The 6,286-nt window shown below is 43.2% G+C and overlaps 1 protein-coding gene across 2 annotated transcripts in view; it reads left to right on the top strand.

Annotated features, from left to right (window-relative positions):
- kiaa1217 (KIAA1217 ortholog) overlaps window positions 1-6,286 on the top strand; it is a 100,708-nt gene that overhangs the window by 24,573 nt on the left and 69,849 nt on the right. The gene's annotated exons all lie outside the window — the stretch shown is intronic.

Consider the following 6,286-nt stretch of genomic DNA (forward strand, 5'->3'; position numbering starts at 1 on the left):
TGTCGTTGAGATGAAAACCCGTGAGTCCGCCGTCCAGCTACTCCAGCGATCTAAGAATTCATTCGCATTTGGCCGAATTTTTCGACGTCAGTTTGATCCAAGGGGAACTTTTTCGACAAACAAATCCATGTTTGTTGCAATTCTAGCTATGCTTTTGCCCCCTCACACCCCCCAGTTGCTCTTGCAGCCCCGATCTGAAAAAGGAACAGTTTCCGCTCACAAAAACGGCAGCACATATTGCCGCCGCCTCAGCGGTAGGCTGATTACGAAGGAAGTTGCGTGCTCTTGAAGAAAGGACTCTTATCGTTCCCCTTTTGGACTCTTTCACCAGACTCTTAACTCTGCGGGGCGCCGGCTTTCACTGTCGTGTCGTGGGGGGGTCACACTCACATTAGGAATCTCAAGTTTCAAAATGCACTTGAGGTGTTTGATTGACAGATCATATTTCTTCCCGTCAGCTTGCTCTCAGAGAAATCAGTGGAGGAAGGTCGGTTTTTAAGTCTTGGGGGTGGGGGGCGGATGGTGTCTTAGGCAAGCGAAATGGGGTGAAGTTAGTAAGAGAGTGACAGAAGGAGGTCAGGAATGTGAGCGGGGCATGCTGGGGAATCAACAGGTCTTGAGCCCCTGCCTGTGTGCGAATGCCTCCCCGCGGTTAACAAAACGTGCTTGTGGGTTCAAGGGGGGCAGGTTTGAACTGGAAACCAGATGTTTCGATGAATTCAAATTAGGCTTGTGTCTCATTGTGAGGGTCTTCGCTTCCTCAAAATGAAACACGTATATCATGCCAACTTCATCCTTCATGTGCCCCCCTTGCCCCCCCCCCACCCCACTCCCGTTTCAGTTCCTTGTGGTTGACAAAGATTCTTGCCGAAAGATAAAGATGCATCCAGCCACAGAATACAATACAGTGGTACCTCTACTTACAAACGTCTCTTCATATGAAATTTTCAAGTTACGAAACGTCTCAACAGGAAAATATTGCATCTTGTTATGAAAGAAATTTCAAGATACAAATGGTAAAAATACAGTATGGACTGCTACTCGCAGCTCAGAGTTTTCTGAACGCAACATACTTAGAGCTGCTTTGCCATTGGCTATTACCGAGCATCCTCCTAGCATCCCATTGGCAAAGAGGGACTCCTACTGTATGTGTGTAGATAGATAGATATGTGTTTATGCACTGTCCTTGCCATTCACTCCTTGGGCCATGAGGTGTTCCGATAGTTTTGCATACATGCGAATCACCCAGAAAAAGTGTTCACCAGTCGGGCGATCGCTCACTCTGCTGATGTTTGCCTTGGACATTTTCGAAGGATTGTTAAAAGCCGACAAAAGCAAACGTCCTTAGATCAGTTCTTTACAAAACGCCAGGCAAAACTCACTTTTAAGGGAGAACAAGAGGGTAAAAAAAGATGAGGACGCAGCTAAAAGTTAAATTCCTATAATTTTTATTCTTCAGTCTTTGTTTTTTACATTTTGCACAACTCTCATTTATTGTACAATAATCTAATTGTAAAATGTATTTGTTACATATTTTTATTCTTTAGAAAACATTTATGTCCGCATTTTGGTGTGACTTGGAACGGATTAGGGCATTTACATGGAAAACGCTTCTCTACCTATAAAATTTTCTCGTTAAGAAAATTTTTCCAGAATATATTAATTTCCTTAGTAGAGGTCCCGCTGTACAATACAATACATCTTTATTGACATCGCACTTTCACAACAGCTGCAGCTGTAACAAAATGCTTTACAAAACAATTAACACACGTAACATGAAATGCGGACAGTCATGCAATCGTAGCCAGTTCTCGATGAAAGAGGAGAGAATCAAAAGTGTCCCAAAAGTGTCGATCAGAGACATCATGCTCAAAATGTGCACACGTCTGCTACAAGCTAAGTTTGAAAGTAAACAAGAAACTGTCGCGTCCATTGACGAAAAAAGAGATTGTTTCATTTCTCCTGTCCTTTGTAAATCCGTTTCAATTCCAAGCGGCGACTCTCAGTTCCAACTACGCATCCTCAGCTCCGCAAGCTGTCCGTCCAACCGCACCGGCGCAGACTGTCCAACAGCGCCGGCATCTCCGCTTAACAAAACGGGGCTGTGAAAAATGCTGCCCAATTATCGCCACAAAAAAACACAAGAATATACAACATATGATGACTCAGAACAGGATGAACAGTAAAACCAAAAAAAAAAAAAAAAAATGGACGGAATGGAACTTTCGGCCATTCTCTGAAAATGCCCTTTTCCGGGCCCCCGAGGTGGAGCTCGTTCCAGGGCACGATGGCAGCTGAAAAAAAAAAAAAAAAAAAAAAAGAAAACAACCGGGTCGCGCACAAGGCGACAACAATAAGAGCACATGGAAGGTGACGTCTGACAGGTGACATTTCCACCGTGTGAAAGCTTGAGCACTGACCGCCCGTTGACACAAGGCCCAATTTCAGACTTCTTGGGAGTCTTTCTGTCCCTGGAAGTGTAACAGAAGGTTCATCTTACTTTTAGTTTCAAATAAAAAAAGAAAAAGTTTAAATCCAACAAGGTGTGGACTTGCAGGCCCCTCACGGACTTAGGCTTTGTGGACCTTGACCAAAGGATTGCCGTTTCCATTTCATTCATTCTCACTTTTCTTCTTGCTCAACTTGAAAGTAACTGAGCCATTGTATCAAATGCTTCCGGTGATCGTGCCCCATCTTGCAAGGATTTGTTCACACGAGGCTCTGAAGAAGCGGTCGGCCGCGTTTCTGCGATGAACTCATCTCTTAGTGAGCGACTTCGACCGGTGACTCACCAAAAGCAGCTGAAAAAATGTGTGTGAACTCGCGTCTGCAACGTTTGTCACCGAGCAAGTCGTGACGCGATGGAAGCGCTTCATTGTACCAGGTGGTGACAAAAGCGCTTCGATGTCTTTTGTTCAGACACGCGTTATCTCCCCCGATAAAGAGAGGCGTGATGACAAAAGGCTTTTTGTGGGGAATGAAACAAAATACTTGGAATCGACCTGGCCCTTTGTTTAGGGCGGGGGTCGGCAACCTGCGGCTCCGGAGCCACATGCGCCACCCTAATGGCTCCCTGGAGCTTGTTCAAAAATTTTTGAAAATGGAAAAAGATGAGGGGGGGAAATATATTTTAATATGGTTTCTGTAGGACACAGGTGTCAAACTCAAGGCCCCGGGGGCCAAATCTGGCCCGCCACATCATTTTATGTGGTCTGCGAAAGCAAATCAAAGATGTCAACTTTCATGATGCTTTCTAAAATCGCTACCAAAATTTCAAATTCTCATTTGTAATAAATAAGAGTGACACTTTAGGCATTTTCTTGTTACCAAAGCCCACATTACAATAACTTACACAATAGGTATATCAACCGTTATTTTTGACTTCTCTATAAATCACTGAGGGTACTAGCAGAGGATGGGAATCTGGAGGGCAGAGAGGAGCATTTTTAAACGCTACATGTGAGCAACGCTAGTTGACACACTGCAAAAGTGTGTCCCATGCGTCGGCATGCGTGTGTAAGTGTGTACGTATGCGCGCGTGCTGTAACGGGTCGATCTCGGGATGCTGGTTGATCGAAAAGTCGATCTTCAGTTAAAAAAGGTTTTGTACCCCTGCACTACAGGATGCACTGCAGGGGAAAAACATTGAATCATGAAGGCTCATTGTGTATTTGTAGCAAACTTAGTCATTTTGATTGTAGGCTAATATAGCTAATATAGATACATAGCCCGTGTTGCCTTTATTAAAAGGCTTTTAATTTTTTGCGGCTCCAGACATATTTGTTTTTTGTTTTTTTGGTCCAATATGGCTCTTTCAACATTTTGGGTTGCGGACCCCTGATTTAGGGTTCACCCTTAGAAATAATAATAATCTCTAACAGAAACCATATTAAAACAAAAAAATATATTTCCATCCCATCTTTTTCCATTTTCAAACATTTTTGAAAAAGCTCTATGGAGCCACTGGGGGCGCTAAAGAGCCACATGCGGCTCGAGAGCCGTGTGTTGCAGACCCCCGGGTTAACCCTTTCATGGGCCGCGGCCACTACAGTGGACAGTTTATCATGTTATCAGGTTACAGGGTTTGACTTTTTTTTTTCTCTCTTTTGGTCTTTTTTTTTCATGGTTTTAACATCTTTGACTTCGCTTGCAGTCGATCTTCAGCCTATCTGTGAAAAGTAATGCAAAAAAAGGGACCTTTTCCAAGACCTTTGCTTCCAAATGCCACATATAAAGATGGGGCTAATATCTCCTCTCCTGGAAGAGAAGCCCAGTGAGTCATTAAGAGACATAAGATTACAGTATGTGGGCTAATGGTGCGTTCATGAGCCTAAAGTCTGGCTTTCCAAATGATTGAACGTGACTCATTCCTCAGAAACAGACCAATAATCGGGTCGCTGAACAAGAAGAAAGAGTGTTGCTGATGTGATCACTCATGAGTGTGTGTTGTAAATTCTCCCCACTGGGACTGCAGTTTTTTTTTTTTCTTCCGGGGGTGTAATTTGCAGTATTTTTTTTTTCCTCCTCCTTGGCTCCTGAGGCAGAAGACTGTCGAGGTGATTGGCTGCAGCTGTAGAGTGAATTTCAAAAAGAAAGAAAAAAAAAAAACGCAATCTAATAGGAAGACCACCATGGTGTTCAGGCTCCATTTGTTGAATTTCAAATTTGGAGTTGTCCAAAGTTGTTTGGAATTATTTTGGATTGTGTTCAAAAGATTTCCAAACAAGTATTCCATTGATTATTACAGATGTAGACTTTTAGTAACACTCTCATTCATGCGCATTTTTCCGAACCGAGCTGTCCTCACAATCCATTGAGCATTAGCAGAGTCTGCATGCCACTATATACAGCAAATTGTCTCTAAAAATAGCACATTGACTGAAGAATCAAGCTGCTCATCGCAAAAACTGAAATGGAAAAAAAACAAAAAACGACTTCTTCACAGTCGTGATCGTTTCCCATTTAAACATTTCAGTCTTTAGCACTTTCATGCACCCTGTAACCTGATAACACGATAAGCCGTCCCATTGTAGTAACCGCTCTCCCCCGAAAGGGTTAAATGAGCAGAAGACAACAATTATGGTTTTGGTGGCACTTTTTCATGTTGCAAATGGCAGTTACACACTGAAGATTTGTCTTCGGCTTCCGCTGTGATCATCACACGTGATTGATGCGTACCACGCGATTTCCACAGAGGCTGATAAAATGGCATCGTTAAACCTGTTCAAATTTTATATAGACTGCGGGCATGTTTTTTTTTTTTTTTGGGAAGGAAGAAAATTAGGAAACAGACGTTTTACGACGTCAACGGTGGATTTCAACGCAGTGACTCTTGGGGTTTCAATTTCACACGCTTGTTGTGGCTTGCCTCTGTTTCGTCACTGATACAACGTTGGAAGAAATCGTGATGGGAAAAAAAATGCCAGCTTCGATGATAGCCAAGGTGAAAGAGTTTGGAGTCCTTCAAACCGCTTCCCCAGTTGCGAAGTGCACCTCAGAAAACTAAAGTGTTTACAAGTCCTGGGGCTTTTTATTTTTTTTGGCTACAGAGAAAATAAAGGCCCTCATCCACTGCTATCCCACAAACAGGATGCATAAAATGAGGAGCGCTGTCAGATTTATACCCGACGCATTGACACTCGGGGCAACCGCAGATAAAGTCGACTTCCTGCCCACTTTTGAATCTCTCTCAAATGTGTGACGGTGAGGTTTCTCAACCCTTTCGCATAATTGCTCCTCCGGGCACCTTCTTTTTCTTGCAGCTGGCAGCCAGCGGCCCCTGCTGTCGAAGCAACAGTATTTTAAATTTCTCCTTGGCTCACGCTTCCTCTTAACGTTTTTTTTTTTTAATTTAAAATTGTATTTTTTAAAACTTTATCGAACAAATTAATTTACAATTCACAGTAAACAGAACGAACAAGTTATTAATACATGCAGCCCCCTCTTAACGTAGTCCCGAAGTCTCGCGTAGCTTGACGTCGGTGTGTCACGTGACGTGTTCAATTACAGTCGTCTCTTGCAAAAAAAAAAAAAAAACTTTCGACTAAACACCCAGATGGCTTTGACTCTCAGCTTCTCATTTCCCCTTTGTGTAAACCACTCGAATCATTTATTTGGGGATCAGCTCCTCCCTTCCATTTGCTCTTAGATCAGGGGATTTTTTTGGGGGGGAGGGGGAAGATAAATGATACGCTTTGGTCGGTGAAGTTAGTGGTTAAGACATTCGAGCTTGTCAACGAGACAGCTGAGACGCTTCGTTGACGCAGCGTTTCAGCCAGGCTCTGTC

Source organism: Hippocampus comes, unplaced genomic scaffold (genome assembly GCF_001891065.2).
Source record: "Hippocampus comes isolate QL1 unplaced genomic scaffold, H_comes_QL1_v1.1 scaffold165, whole genome shotgun sequence".
NCBI classification, from domain to species: Eukaryota; Metazoa; Chordata; class Actinopteri; order Syngnathiformes; family Syngnathidae; genus Hippocampus; species Hippocampus comes.